This window comes from Schistocerca gregaria, chromosome 1 (genome assembly GCF_023897955.1).
Source record: "Schistocerca gregaria isolate iqSchGreg1 chromosome 1, iqSchGreg1.2, whole genome shotgun sequence".
NCBI classification, from domain to species: Eukaryota; Metazoa; Arthropoda; class Insecta; order Orthoptera; family Acrididae; genus Schistocerca; species Schistocerca gregaria.
In genome coordinates this window covers 467,508,544-467,523,451 of record NC_064920.1, presented here as the reverse complement: position 1 = coordinate 467,523,451, position 14,908 = coordinate 467,508,544, and positions in this window count along the sequence as shown.

The following is a 14,908-nucleotide window of genomic DNA, read 5'->3' as shown; positions in this document are numbered from 1 at the left end:
TAACAGGTGTCTAGACTGTTCACAACATGTCACTGATATCTATTGCAAAAACTGTTACACTTAGCACTTACCTGAGAAAAGAGTGAATCAGAATTGGCAGAGGTTCCCATTTGTGAAATTGAAGAATGACACTTCATCCCCAAGTGGTGTCTTAAGAAGATCTCTCCAAATTACTAAAAACAAAAACTAAATTGTTTTGACATCAGAACATCTTGTTTCAGTCTCCAGCAGGATTAATTTATCAAGGGTGGAGTGGTAATACCTGAAATTGGCCTAGATGGTTGTGGGATTCAAATACTCATATGAGGCGGCAGAGTTTTTCTAATACAGCTGATGAGAGCAACACGTTGCTGACTACTAGATTTCAAACAGTCCTTGCCTTATTTCAGTGAAGGAATCCCATGTCAGGATATTGTCCATCAAAACAGAGTTTAGTGGAACAATATAGAAATTCATCTTTGTCTCTCAGGTACATATGACATAATGAATCTGACCTGGTCCTGGGGCAGTTTCACAAGCTGTGAACAAAGTCAATTCCAATTCCCACATAAGAGCTAATGATTATAAATGCCCTTATCATTCAAAAGTAATTTAACTTTCTTCTGTTCTGTGAAGTGTGTGGATCTTGAATTTGTGTGATTAATGTGGTGACAAAAAAAAAGTGTCAGCCATATCCTCATTTGAGCCAATTCCTCAATAATGCCCCAGTGTGTCTTTATTGGCTCCCAAATGTGTGTAACTGATGTGGAATGATTAAAGGAATTCGCAAATTTCTCGCAAGAATTTTTGTTGGTTTCTATAACTACTCACTGCCCTTTTACCCTTATAATCTGAAAAAGGTGCGGGATTTTCTACTGATGAGCTGCATTTAGACTTCCACAAAGCCCAAGCTCCGTACCTAGCTCTGGTTTCCAAGAGACACTTTTTATCTACCGAAGGATAGGCTGTCTTTTAAGATGAGAGCTGGGAGCAGAAGCAAGGGTCAGTTGCTGAAGACAATCCTAAATCTGTACTTAAGTTTGTCATTGAAGAATTCATAAGACAGATGTCATCTAAATAAGGGGAAGCTGAGCCCCATAGCATGTAGTGTACATTGAAGTGTCCAATTGGCAGGAGTGGTAACTGTCACTGGTGAAAACAGCCACCTAACCAGTAGCCCTTTCTCAGGTTAAGGTCATCCTTCCTGTAGAGGTTAGAATCAAAAATAAGTTTCTTGTAAGCAGATATATACTAGCTTCTCCTGTTCCAAGAGCTTCAGTCCTACCAAATGAATTCCAATCCTTTTAAGGTCCAGTGCAATATAGAGATCTCTGTGGCAGTCACTGATTACTGTGGGTTAGATTAGGAGGAACAAACGTCAAGTGTCTCTCTGGTTAAGGGTAAAAAGTACAGTGACTATTGTAGTATTTAAATGCACTACTTACTAAATTACAGTGAAGATAGTATGTCGGATTTTGCCCTTGCATGCGTAGGTCCCAAAGAACCACAACAAGAATGAAAAAACGCGGAGGTACTCAAAGCAAAAGGACGTTATGAAATGAACTAGCAGTGAATTGGAATATACACCTGCCTTAGTACACACTTTTATTTCACTACATCCACCTGAATATATAAAAGTGGACTTCATTTCTCTAAGAGTTTGCCATTTTTCCTAAATCCAGCATGCTCTTTCCAGTGTCACAGGTTTGGACATACACATCTTACTTATTGGAAAATCATACCTCATCATGCAATGATCAGTGCCAAGTGCCCAGGAAAATATCCAGATGGTCTACGGAAAGCCCAGTTTATTCTAAAGAACAGACTTATGGTAACAAAGATGATTGTCATGTATAGAAACAAGAAAACTCTACAGTGCTATGCCTACATCCTCATTTACAGATGACCTACAAACCCCCATAGATTCACATCTGTGAAAGTTCCCCTACAGCTGTAGAAAAAAAAAGGCAGCAAAACTAGCAGTAATTACAAATGTTAATTCAGCCCAAAAATGGAATCTTGGCAATAAATTAGCTGCATTCTTTAATTTATCAGAACTTCGGATGATAAGTATTTTAGTATCTACACAGGCATGAGAACGCCACTTCACTACACTGTCAGTGCAGATGCTTTGCAAGCCAATGGTGGCTCAGTAATAGCCAGGGAACAGAGCCCCACGTGAGGAACAAGAACTCGCCATGAGTCAATCCATGGGTAAGCAGAGAGTCTGAACCTATGTAGAGGGAATCACAGGAAAAACTTAGCGCATGGACGGCTAAGCAGTCGACACAACACATGGCAGTATCCTTTCTTTCAGGAGTGCTAGTTCTGCAAGGTTCGCAGGAGAGCTTCTGTAAAGTTTGGAAGGTAGGAGATGAGATACTGGCAGGCAGAAGTAAAGCTGTGAGGACCGGGCATGAGTCATGCTTCGGTAGCTCAGATGGTAGAGCACTTGCCCGCGAAAGGCAAAGGTCCCGAGTTCGAGTCTCGGTCCGGCACACAGTTTTAATTTGCCAGGAAGTTTCATGGTAACTGGTTACTTACATGGACCACCTGCTTAGGGAGTCATGATGCCAGAGTGCTTCAGAGAAAAAATGGATAATATTTTATGTTTCACGATCATACTATTGTTAACTGAGAGCCATGCAATTAAAGCTGGTGCCAAAGCCAGGAATTATTAAAGGACTGTGGTAACCTCTTTTTAATACTTCAAGCAGTTAAAAAGAAATGACTCGTGAGGGCAATGTCTTAGAGCACCTAATAAGTAACACCTGAACTTCTTCGATACCTAAACACTAGAATGGTGGAGTATCTGACGTCCCTAAAACATCAAAAAGTACTTTATTTTAATGTATGTTGATCTCTACCTTTTCACGAGTTATAACAATGATTATTTGTAACACGATAATTAATACATTACTTACTTATTTCAACAACAAAACATCTTACCAATTTATTGCAGCTCAGGTTAATAAGTTTCCTAAACTGTAGACTTTCATATACTGACCATCTGTAGAGCCTTCTAGACACATTTAGCGTACATGGTCCATATTCTACTCACATGTGTTCTACACAAAGGTTAATAAGTTTCCTAAACTGTAGACTTTCATATACTGACCATCTGTAGAGCCTTCTAGACACATTTAGCGTACATGGTCCATATTCTACTCACATGTGTTCTACACAAGCCTATGTTGTACTTCTTAATCAAATCGCTAGAATTTGCTTGATACACTTAGCACAAGTGATTTCTATTTTAAACGCACATTTTCCACAAATAGCTTTGTGGCACTTTACACACTTGTCACTCATCTGTCGCCTTTCCAGAGGCTGATTTGGCACTTCTTCCACTTTCTAGATGGTTTTGGACCAGTATTGTCTGTTTTTCTCCCCACTATTTTGTTCCCTTGAGTTCTTTCAACAGCTGAAGTATGAACTTCTTCCTTTCAATTTTCTTGTCTGTTACTGTTTTGTAGATGACTTCTGCTTTTATTGCCCACATGTATGTGACATGAATTGAGCAAACTGGCTTGTCTGTGGTTATATTTTTGAATTTGTTGGCTGGCAGGATTTAATCTTGAGTTGATTGTTCATCAAAATGAAGAAATCTAAGAAGCTGCTGAAATCTGCCCCTTGACATGTTCTTGATGAAATTAGGCCCCCAAAAATGGGTCAAAAGTTATCCGCAGATACACCTTTTGTACTAATGACACCCTGCGCATATATGACTTTCATTTTCTCTGATTCCTAAAGTGTACTTCTCCATGAGAAGTAGCATTGCTTCGTCAAATGTAAGATGGAAAGCACTGATGAGAGTTGTCTACTTGAAGGCAAGCTTCTTGTTGACAATCTCCCACTCAGTTCCATCCCATGTGACCACCTTTGTAGATGCATCGAACTGAGCCTGCTATGGTGGATGATGTGAGGACTGACATAGATCAGCATCTCTAACAGATGCAACATTTCTTCAACATAAAGTTTACACTGATGATACATATTTGAAAATGACATGATATAGACTGTGATAGACTGTAATGTCCACATGACAAGACACAAAATGAGCAACAACAGCTCTGTGTTATCGATGATTATTGCCACTTCATTGTTGTGGTATTTGCATGTTTGCTGAAAAGAAATCATAGTAGTGTCAAATAAACCCCTTCTGCCAGTGTAGGTATGTTGAATGAAATGTCTACAAAAATACAGTCAGTAACATTAATGCCCATGTTTGACATCAGCATGCAGTAACCACCCACAGACGGAAGGTGGTAGCAGTAGCAGTAGGGGGTATATAAAGCGTGTCGGAGAATGAGGAAAACAGTACAGTCTTTGTCTTGATATGGAAACGGAGCAATTTATCTGATGTCTAAAAGGGCACGATCATTGGCTTTCTGGCCAAAAGTGGAAGCATTTGCAAAACTGCAAAGTCTGTGACACCATAGCTAAAGCACACCGTGCCCAGCAAAATGACGCTATCCAAAACCAGCACTAAGCTGTCTGTGATGAGCCATAGATGACAGAGGTGAACAGCCAGAGAGATGTGTATAGGTGAACATATGCAGAACTGTTGAGCAACTGATCACCCAGATGAACCAAGGGGCTAGCAACAATGTCTCTCTAATGACTGTTCAGTGGGCCTGCACAGCAAGCATCAAGTTCCTGCATCCATGCTGTCTGCTATTCATCAGTGACAGAGGCTGGAATTTGCACACCAATACTGCAACTGGGTGTGGCAACAGGCAGCCTTTTAGATGAATCACATTTTAAGCTTCATTGGACAGATGGCTGTTTGCGTGTACAGCCCTGCAACAATTGTCGGAAGGATCCAGGCTGGAGGATGAAGCATAATGATCTGGGGAATGTATACAAGGCATTCCCTAGGTGATCTCATCATTCTGAAGGAAAATTGATCAATAAAAGTATGCATCTAGTATTGGGGACCATGTCCACCCCTACATTGTTTGTTTGTTTTCTCCTCAGTATGACGACATCCATCAGGAGCACAATACAATGTGTCACACAGCTCACAGAGTGAGTGCGTGTGTGTGCGCGCGCGCACACACGCATTGTTCAGAAAGCACCAGGATGAGTATAGCATACTCCCCTAGCCACCAAACTCCCCAGATTAAAACCCAACCAAAAATCTGTGGGACCACCTCGATCCAACTCAATGCATCAAGGATCCACAACCAAGAAAGCTAGTGGAGGTGGCCACAGCACTGGAGTTGGAATGACTCCACAACCCTGTAGATACCTTCTAAAAACTCACCGACACACTCACGGCATGTCTGTACTACAAAAGGGTTATTCATGCTTTTGACAAGTTGTCACATTAATGTGACTGCCTCATGTACAAATATTTTGTAAATCCTAGTACAGCATTATAAAAAAGAAGAAAAATAGAAAATTTCATATAATTGAATGAACAAAGTACAAGAAATTCGATATGACACTGAAGAAAAAAGTATGACATGCGTCATTTGGACACATCTGCCATTATAGTATTAATGTAAAGGTAGGAATCTGTAGTCATGATGCTTTTATAGCACCAAAGACTACGGATGTTAAAAGGAATGTTGAGGAAGCTAGGAAAATGTTTTTGCTGATCCAGAGTGACAAGCAAAAACTGCGGAGTATGCAAGCAACCAACATCATATTTAAATAACATTCAAAAGCATGGTACAATGTACCTTAGATCAGTGTTTGCTGAGTAAGGTTTTGAGTAGTGGAAAAGACACGTCATTATTCAACAGCTGTGATAGAAAGCTGCTCCAGAAGTACAGATCCAAGCAAGTTGGAACTTTGATAGGAAACAAAAGCTGAAGAAAAGCATGTGAGTTGCATCCATTGAATTTAGAAGTAAATTTATGACAAAAATTCTAAGAAGCGTTGTGTTACATACAAGTCAGTAAGAGCATCTCTCCAATCACTCAACCATCCTGATACAGAAACATATGAAGATAATATGCACCTAAAGGTAGCAAATAGATCAAAAACATCTATGGTCGCTTACTGATTATACTGGCATCAAAACAGGTGACCATAATATGATTTCTTCTTTTAATCATTGCATGAAATATGAAATGGCAGATGTTAAGAAAAGTGAATGCACATAAGAGAAAACAGTGGAAGAACATCAGGACTGGATGACATGTATGTGAGATGGTACAGAAATTATGTGGAAGAACTCCTTCCCCTTATAGCAGGAGTTTATTGTACATCACTGAAGCAACATGTACAAAAGCAATTGGAAAAAAGTTGCAAATCATGACCTTTTTTTTGAAAGCAAATCTCTCCTCTATAATATAAAAATGTATTCTGCAAACAGAGATCTTGGAGAGAGTAAAAAAGATATGTACAGTACTTAGAAATAACTATCTGGAGCAGCCTAAGGCAGAATGGCCAAGTACAATGAGTTGTAGGAAAAGATGATGACAGGCTGAAATTTATCGGTGGTAGACTGTTATGGATATTTAATTTGTCGAATAAAGAAATGGCTTATAAAACACTTGTTCCACCAATTCTTGAGTACTGCTCATCAATCTATGACCCATACCAGGTTGAATTAATAAACAGGATCAAATGAGTGAATTTTATCATGGGATCAGTGCAAGAGCTCTACAAAGATGCTCACAAACTCTAGTGAGATATGCTACAATTGAGGTGTTGTGCATTGTACAATGATTAGTGTTGAAATTCTGAGAGCATGCATTCCATGAAGAGTTGGCCAACCTACTAGCTTCCTCACATATACCTTGTGAAATCAGAGCTCATGTGGAGGTTTTGTGACTTGTTCTCCCCACACACCATTCATGAATGGGAACAAATGCTGGTGGTGCCAGAAGGACCCTTCATCATACCCCACAATGATTCACAGAGTATAGACATAAATGTAATGTAGATTCCTCCAATAGTCAATGGAAAACAGCAGCTGTATTCACAGTACCAAATTTGCTAGATGTAACTATCAAGAAACTATGGACACAAGCTTCCATTTTCACGTATGATGATCTGCCAAAGACTTGTCACAAAAGTCAACAACAAACATGCTTGGTTCAAATGGCTCTGAGCACTATGGGACTTAACATCTGAGGTCATCAGTCCCCTAGAACTTAGAATTACTTAAACCATACTGACCTAAGGACATCAATCACATCCATGCCCGAGGCAGGATTCGAGCCTGCGACCATAGCAGTCGCACAATTCTGGACTGAAGCGCCTAGAACCGCTCGGAACAAAGCTGCCTCTACATAATAAGTTGCCAAGTTTGTTGAAGCAATACTGAGCCCATAGGTGGGGAAATGCTGCCACTATGTATAAAACTCTATAGACTTTGGTTAACGCCTGTATGGTCTACTCATTACAGACAATCTTTGATATAGTATCATTGTTGTCCAGCAAACCACTGAAGGACTCTTAGAACTACTAAGTGAAAGATTTAGCTCCACAGTAACAGAATAGTTCCAGCATATGTTGATGCCTACCTACTTGCTGTAGAAAGGACAATATGAACAAACAGGGCGTAGTCACGGGCAGTTCGCTCTCGCTCTCAATAAAAATGACTATTTCATTGTTTAAACTGAATGTGTGTTTCTAGAGGAAGGAACAGGAGAAGATAGACAAAAGGCAATGATATATCTACAATATGCAGTGATCATCTCAGCAAAGATCAGTAGAATCTTCATGAAATATTGTGTCAAATATGCATTGTGCCCAATAACCAACACAAGGAGCCTCCTTGGTGATGTAACCACACTTAGCAAACCAAACAAGTAGATTTAGGCTTATGGTAGTCAGGAATCAACAGTATCACCGTGCCTGAGATATGTCATATGGCACCACGATAACAACAGGAATTACATGAGAGAAGGTTGAGGGAAGGCATAAAGAGAAGAGCAGCTTGCTATACCAGGAGCACATGATGATGATGAGTATGTCACCAAGATATTGTGCCAGTCAGATGCTAGCATCTGGCTGAACAACTTTGAAGACTTCAGTTAACAAAGTTAGATTCTTGAGTTTATCTTTGACCACAGAATACCACACATCTGTGATTTGGATTATAGATGCAAGAAGTCGCTCAACATCGTAAAAGTGCCTCAGTGACAAGATTAGCGTGCAGATCAAACTAGTTTGCTCACATTTTATGAAACCTTTGTTCGCAAGACACAATTACAGTTGCACACTACAGGAGTAAACTAAAACCTCCATGAAGATCTTTAATGTGCTCAATCAACCTCAAAGGCACCAGAATGTCAGGGGACTTACAGTCCAGTCCCACATTTAACCAATTGTTGGCGAGCTGCTAGATGATGCAATGTTTATGGAAAATTAGTCTACTTCTGAGGTCTGCTCTCATCAGCACTGTTAGGCACAATCCCCAAAGTGCAAGTTTAAAACATATGTCGAATAACAAAGCCATTCACCATGCCTGGATAAACTGGATATAGCAGACAGTTATGCTCTTAAATAGAAATGGAGCTAGTATCTTCAATGAACACTTAACAGGGTGCAATGAAATAAGAACCCAAGCCTATGTTTTTAAATGGATCTTAACAGATTTTTTGTGCAAGTGCCACAAACACAGTGTGCTGCTTAGTAATGTGTTTAAGCAGAGTAACAATTTTGAGTGTTCTGCTTTTTCTCCTTACACCATTAAAATTATTTCATCTACTATGCCACTGCTTAGTGTATTATGTAGAGTTTTGGCCGAGAGACAGAGGACTAGAGCAGATGAGATCTCAAGTTGGTGGAAATTTTCTTGTCCCTGCTGACTATCTTACTGCTTTTTCTTTTATCTAACGCATACAACCTGTAGATAAATTAGGTTAGATTGTACAAAACACTATGCTTCTCTTATAAATGCAGGAGAAGCTGCTGGTAGTCCACTATGTACCAGGACACATGGATATTAAGTGAAACAAGAGCGCTGATATAGCAACAAAAGTAAAATTCCACAAAACAGTGCTGCTGTAATGTTCCCCTACAGCCTCTTGGGTAGTGGTTGACATTGCAGGTATTGGCTCAGATTGAGAAGTGACAAACAACAAGATACATTTGGTGAAGTCAACAATCCAATAGCGGCACTATTTCCTCTCACAGGAGGAACAATGTAGTCTTCAATTGCCTCAATTCTATAGATTCCCTTTAACATAGGCCTGCTTCCTATGGCAAAAGGACCCACAAGAAAACAATGCCTGTGGGGTAGCATTAATGGTGCACCATATCTCAACATCCTTTTTCTGACTAGAGCGAAGACCTTTGACTACAAATGAATTCATCCTCAATTTTAAGCAATTATGAGACAAGTGCAAGTGAACCTCTAAAACTGAAACTTACTGGGGCAGATTAAAACTGTGTACCACTCCAGACCAGGACTTGATCCCAGAACATTACCTTTCGCAGGCTTATAGAATGAGCTATCCAGGCACGACTCAAAAACCATACTCACAGTTTCACTTCTGCTAGTACCTCTCTCCTATTTTCCAAACTTCACAGAAATTTTCCTGCATACTTTGTGCCATGAGCATTCCTGCAAGAAGAATATTGTGGAAAGATCTCTTACCACAGTTGAGGGAATTGTTTCCAGAATGAAAGAACAGTTCTAGAACTTTAAACTTTTAATGATTCCAACTGGATTGGACAGGGAGTTTGATGCTTTTCAGGGTGGTAGATCCATCCTATCAATTGTGAGATCAACCAGCCTCATACCTCTGCAAAATTATTTTATCAGAAATTTAAACATATTTGTTTACATTGATTAAAGTATACTGACAACATCAGAACTAGCTATCCATCTACTCTCATACACACATTAGTCCATAATTGTGTGTTTGCGTACAGCAACATCCTTCTCGTGCTATTATCTCACAAACATGAGTCTAGTGAGTTTCGTGTAAAATAATGCATTACGTCACAATCACTCAGTACAGTTCTGTGTTAGAGTGGTCAAGAGAAATGTTAAAAATTAAAGCCTTCAAGTAAACCCAAAGTTTGTCAAGCATAAGTGTAGTCTTTTTACATTATCATACTGCTTGGTGGATGTAGCAAAATCCAAAAATAATTTTTTTATTCTGTTACTCTGTTTCACTTATTAATACTGCTCACATTGCACAGCAGCAATGGAGGTCTTAGAAAAAAAAAGTCTATGGAGTTCAGGTTTTTGTTTACTCCATAGTGTATTACAATCTTACCTTGTGTATCTCTAATACAGCATATAATGTCTGTAGTTATGTATCCTGCAACACACATACTTCCCAGAAACACCCAACAGACAGTTTTAGTACTCAAGGAAATGTTCAAAGTAAATTAACAATCCACAGTTTACTGTTACGCATGTGGTATTCTGAGAAAGTTTCAAGATACACTTTCTTATATTAGCCTGTACACATGACATTTTCATTGGAATATCAAAATCATAATGTGTCATCACTGCCATTTGGCCTGCCAGTAAACACGTCACATCAAAAATTGTTTGCCTAATACTCCATTGCCATTTGGGTACATGCACTGACAGGCTACCAGATGCTGCCTGCAGTGGGCCAAGCTGTCTACTAGACCATCCTCTTTATACACACAGTGCAGCAAGCATTTGCCCTCATACTGCTGTTGCAGAGGCAACGGAAAAAGCAAGCGAAGTTCAGAAGAACGCGAAATCCCGAAGATGGGCTAAAATTTACAGATGCGCGAAATTTGGCACGTACTTCGATGCAAGATGCCTTTAATAGGTTCCACAACGAAACATTGTCTCGAAATTTGGTAGAAAATCCGAAGAAATTCTGGTCATATGTAAAGTACACAAGCGGCAAGACGCAGTCAATACCTTCGCTGCGCACGCAGTCAATACCTTCGCTGCGCAGTGCCGATGGTACTGCTATCGACGACTGTGCCGCTAAAGCGGAGTTATTGAACACAGTTTTCTGAAATTCCTTCACCAGGGAAGACGAATGGAATATTCCAGAATTTGAAACACGAACATCTGCTAGCATGAGTTTCTTAGAAGTAGATACCTTAGGGGTTGGGAAGCAACTCAAATCGCTTGATACGGGCAGGTCCAGATTGTATACCGATTAGGTTCCTTTCAGATTACACTGATACTATAGCTCCCTACTTAGCACTCATATACAACCGCTCGCTCACCGATAGATCTGTACCTACAGATTGGAAAATTGCGCAGATTGCACCAGTGTTCAAGAAGGGTAGTAGGAGTAATCCATTTAACTACAGACCTATATCATTGACGTCGGTTTGCAGTAGGGTTTTGGAGCATATACTGTATTCAAACATTATGAATCATCTCGAAGGGAACGATCTATTGACACGTAATCAGCATGGCTTCAGAAAACATCGCTCTTGTGCAACGCAGCTAGCTCTTTATTCGCACGAAGTAATGGCCGCTATCGACAGGGGATCTCAAGTTGATTCTGTATTTCTAGATTTCCGGAAAGCTTTTGACACCGTTCCTCACAAGCGACTTCTAATCAAGCTGCAGAGCTATGGGGTATCGTCTCAGTTGTGCGATTGGATTCGTGATTTCCTTCAGGAAGGTCGCAGTTCGTAGTAATAGACGGCAAATCATCGAGTAAAACTGAAGTGATATCAGGTGTTCCCCAGGGAAGCGTCCTGGGACCTCTACTGTTCCTGATCTATATAAATGACCTGGGTGACAATCTGAGCAGTTCTCTTAGACTGTTCGCAGATGATGCTGTAATTTACCGTCTAGTAAGGTCATCCGAAGACCAGTATCAGTTGCAAAGCGATTTAGAAAAGACTGCTGTATGGTGTGTCAGGTGGCAGTTGACGCTAAATAACGAAAAGTGTGAGATGATCCACATGAGTTCCAAAAGAAATCTGTTGGAATTCGATTACTCGATAAATAGTGCAATTCTCAAGGCTGTCAATTCAACTAAGTACCTGGGTGTTAAAATTACGAACAACTTCAGTTGGAAGGACCACATAGATAATATTGTCGGGAAGGCGAGCCAAAGGTTGCGTTTCATTGGCAGGACACTTAGAAGATGCGAAGGGTCCACTAAAGAGACAGCTTACACTACACTCGTTCGTCCTCTGTTAGAATATTGTTGCGCGGTGTGGGATCCTTACCAGGTGGGATTGACGGAGTACATCGAAAGGGTGCAAAAAAGGGCAGCTCGTTTTGTATTATCACATTATAGGGGAGAGTGTGTGGCAGATATGATACACGAGTTGGGATGGAAGTCATTACAGCATAGACGTTTTTCGTCGCGGCGAGACCTTTTTATGAAATTTCAGTCACCAACTTTCTCTTCCGAATGCGAAAATATTTTGTTGAGCCCAACCTACATAGGTAGGAATGATCATCAAAATAAAATAAGAGAAATCAGAGCTCAAACAGAAAGGTTTAGGTGTTCGTTTTTCCCGCTTGCTGTTCGGGAGTGGAATAGTAGAGAGATAGTATGATTGTGGTTCGATGAACCCTCTGCCAAGCACTTAAATGTGAATTGCAGAGTAGTCATGTAGATGTAGATGTATTGTGTACATACTTATACACACCTACTGAGTCTACGAGTATCTGGATTGTTTCTATGTTTGAGTCTATAGTCTCAACTGCTGTTTGCTTGTATGTGGAAGAAGAATAACTATGAAACTTCCTGGCAGATTAAAACTGTGTGCCGGACCGAGACTCGAACTCGGGACCTTTGCACGACTCACGCCCCATCCTCACAGCTTTACTTCTGCTATGAGGACAGGGAGTGAGTCATTCTTGGGTAGCTCAGTTGGTAGAGCACTTGCCTGCGAAAGGCAAAGGTCCCGAGTTCAAGTCTCGGTCCGGCACTCAGTTTTAATCTGCCAGGAAGTTTCATATCAGCACACACTCCGCTGCAGAGTGAAAATCTCATTCAAGAATAACTTTGTTTCATTGCGGCTGTGCTGTTGTTTGCATCTTCCAGTGTGATACAATTGGCAATTGCATAGTGTTCCATTCTGCATCCTCAGTCCATTCAGTTGTTCTTTTGGGTTTCCTGTCCATGGTCACAATCGCCAACCTCTCCTCAAGCAGCAGCAGGCTCTTAGGATGTGCAAAGTAGCTGAAGACTGGCAGGCATACGAGAAGTGGCTTCAGCAACACTTTATCACTTTTGGTGTCACTATGCAAACATGCACATGGCTTTGTTCCTTTCTTGGCTGTCCCCTCAGATCTACGAGTCGTTGTACCAGATAGCCTCCTCCAGGAACCTTCATCACTTCTGTTCAACATAATTTGTAAGTTGATGTCAAATTATCACCATAAACACATGCACGTCATGGCAGCACTTGTGGACTTCTGTCATTGTTGTCAACAGCCGCACCAGTCATACCGAGTTTGGATGGCCAAACTCCAAGGCCTCAGTCACCAAAGTCTGTTTGTTACCAATGCTCATCATGATTCTTATGCTGCTTCTATGGTCCAGGTGATTCAGTTGGCTCCTGACAAGAAGGTGTGTCAACATGCACTACAGTGCGAGAATCCATCTTTGGCTGAAGTGTCAAATATTGCTTAATCTTTTGATGTATCTTGTGAAGCTGGTGATCGGTTTGAAGCTTAGTGTGACATCACTGCAGTGGCTTCTGTTCCTAGACATCTGTTGTCGGACAGAGGATGACATGGCAACTGAACAAATGCAACCTCTGTGCTGCACTGGATAGCAACATACCAAAAGACAACCGCAGCAATGGCAGCATTCCACACTCTCATCTTGCCCATACTGTTTCATTCAATACGACAAGGCCGCGCACCGTAAGTGGTGGGCAAAATGGATATATAGCGTCTGTGTGTCATTTCTAGTCCCATTCTGCAGAAATTTGTGTTAATTGTGTGTCTGCAATACTTACGAATTATTATGAACTGTTTATTGAAGTGCAAGTGGTGGACAAAGTGCTCAAACTATGAACTCGGGTGAAGCCCCGATTTTACGGAACACACAAACTTATGCGAATCTAGCTGTCCAGCATTGTCTCCAGTTACTCAGTGTTTTGTGAGTTATGACAAGCAACATATTCCAATTTTGGGGCAATTTACAGCACTCACTATGTATAAACCTGTGGTTCTTCCTTAACGTTTTTGGTAGTGAACCAGCAGTTAGATCCTCTGTGTTCTGTTCCCATCTGTTTCTCAGATGGGCCAAGTTGTGCCACTAATTTTGTGGCTCACATTACCCTGAAACCTGTGGCCACTTTTTCAGAGCATGCCCCCATACCAGTTGTTTTTGATGACCAAGTGAAATCAGAATTGGATAGGTTGACGTCGTTGGGGGTCATACAACCTATTACATCGACTTAGTGGCCAACCCCCTAGCGAACATTAAAAAACTGACTGGTCAGCTTTGCTATAAAGTTTCAGTTAATGCTCAATCTATCATCGATGCTTTGGCCCGTCTGGTACAGTTATTGGCTAAAGTCACCAAGGGCCAGTTTTTCTTCAGAACCGATTAATCTGGAGCCAATTATGGGTTCCGTTGGATAAGGATTGTAAACCACTCCTTATGATTAACATACCCCTTGGGATGTAACAATATCTATACTTCCTGTTCAGTATAGCTAGCACCAGGGCAATTTTTCAGTGTTTTTTGGAACAACTGATGAATGGGGGCATCAACTATCTCTATGACGTTGTCATGATGGGTGCATCCATGGACGAGCGTTCAATAATTTACACCAGTCTTAAACATAGCAGAGTTGAAAGGCAACTTGCCCAAATCACACTTCTTTCAGTTATCCATTCTACATTTGGGATTTGAGATTTCTTGCGATGGCATCAAGCCGTCATGTTGCCACGGTCTCAAGTCTGCTTCACCCTACAAATGTAAAAGAACACCCCATGCATTTTTTATTAAAACTGCTTACTATCACAAATTCATTCAGATGTAGCCGCATTGGCCCGTTTGCTCCACAAGAATATTCCTTTTCAGTG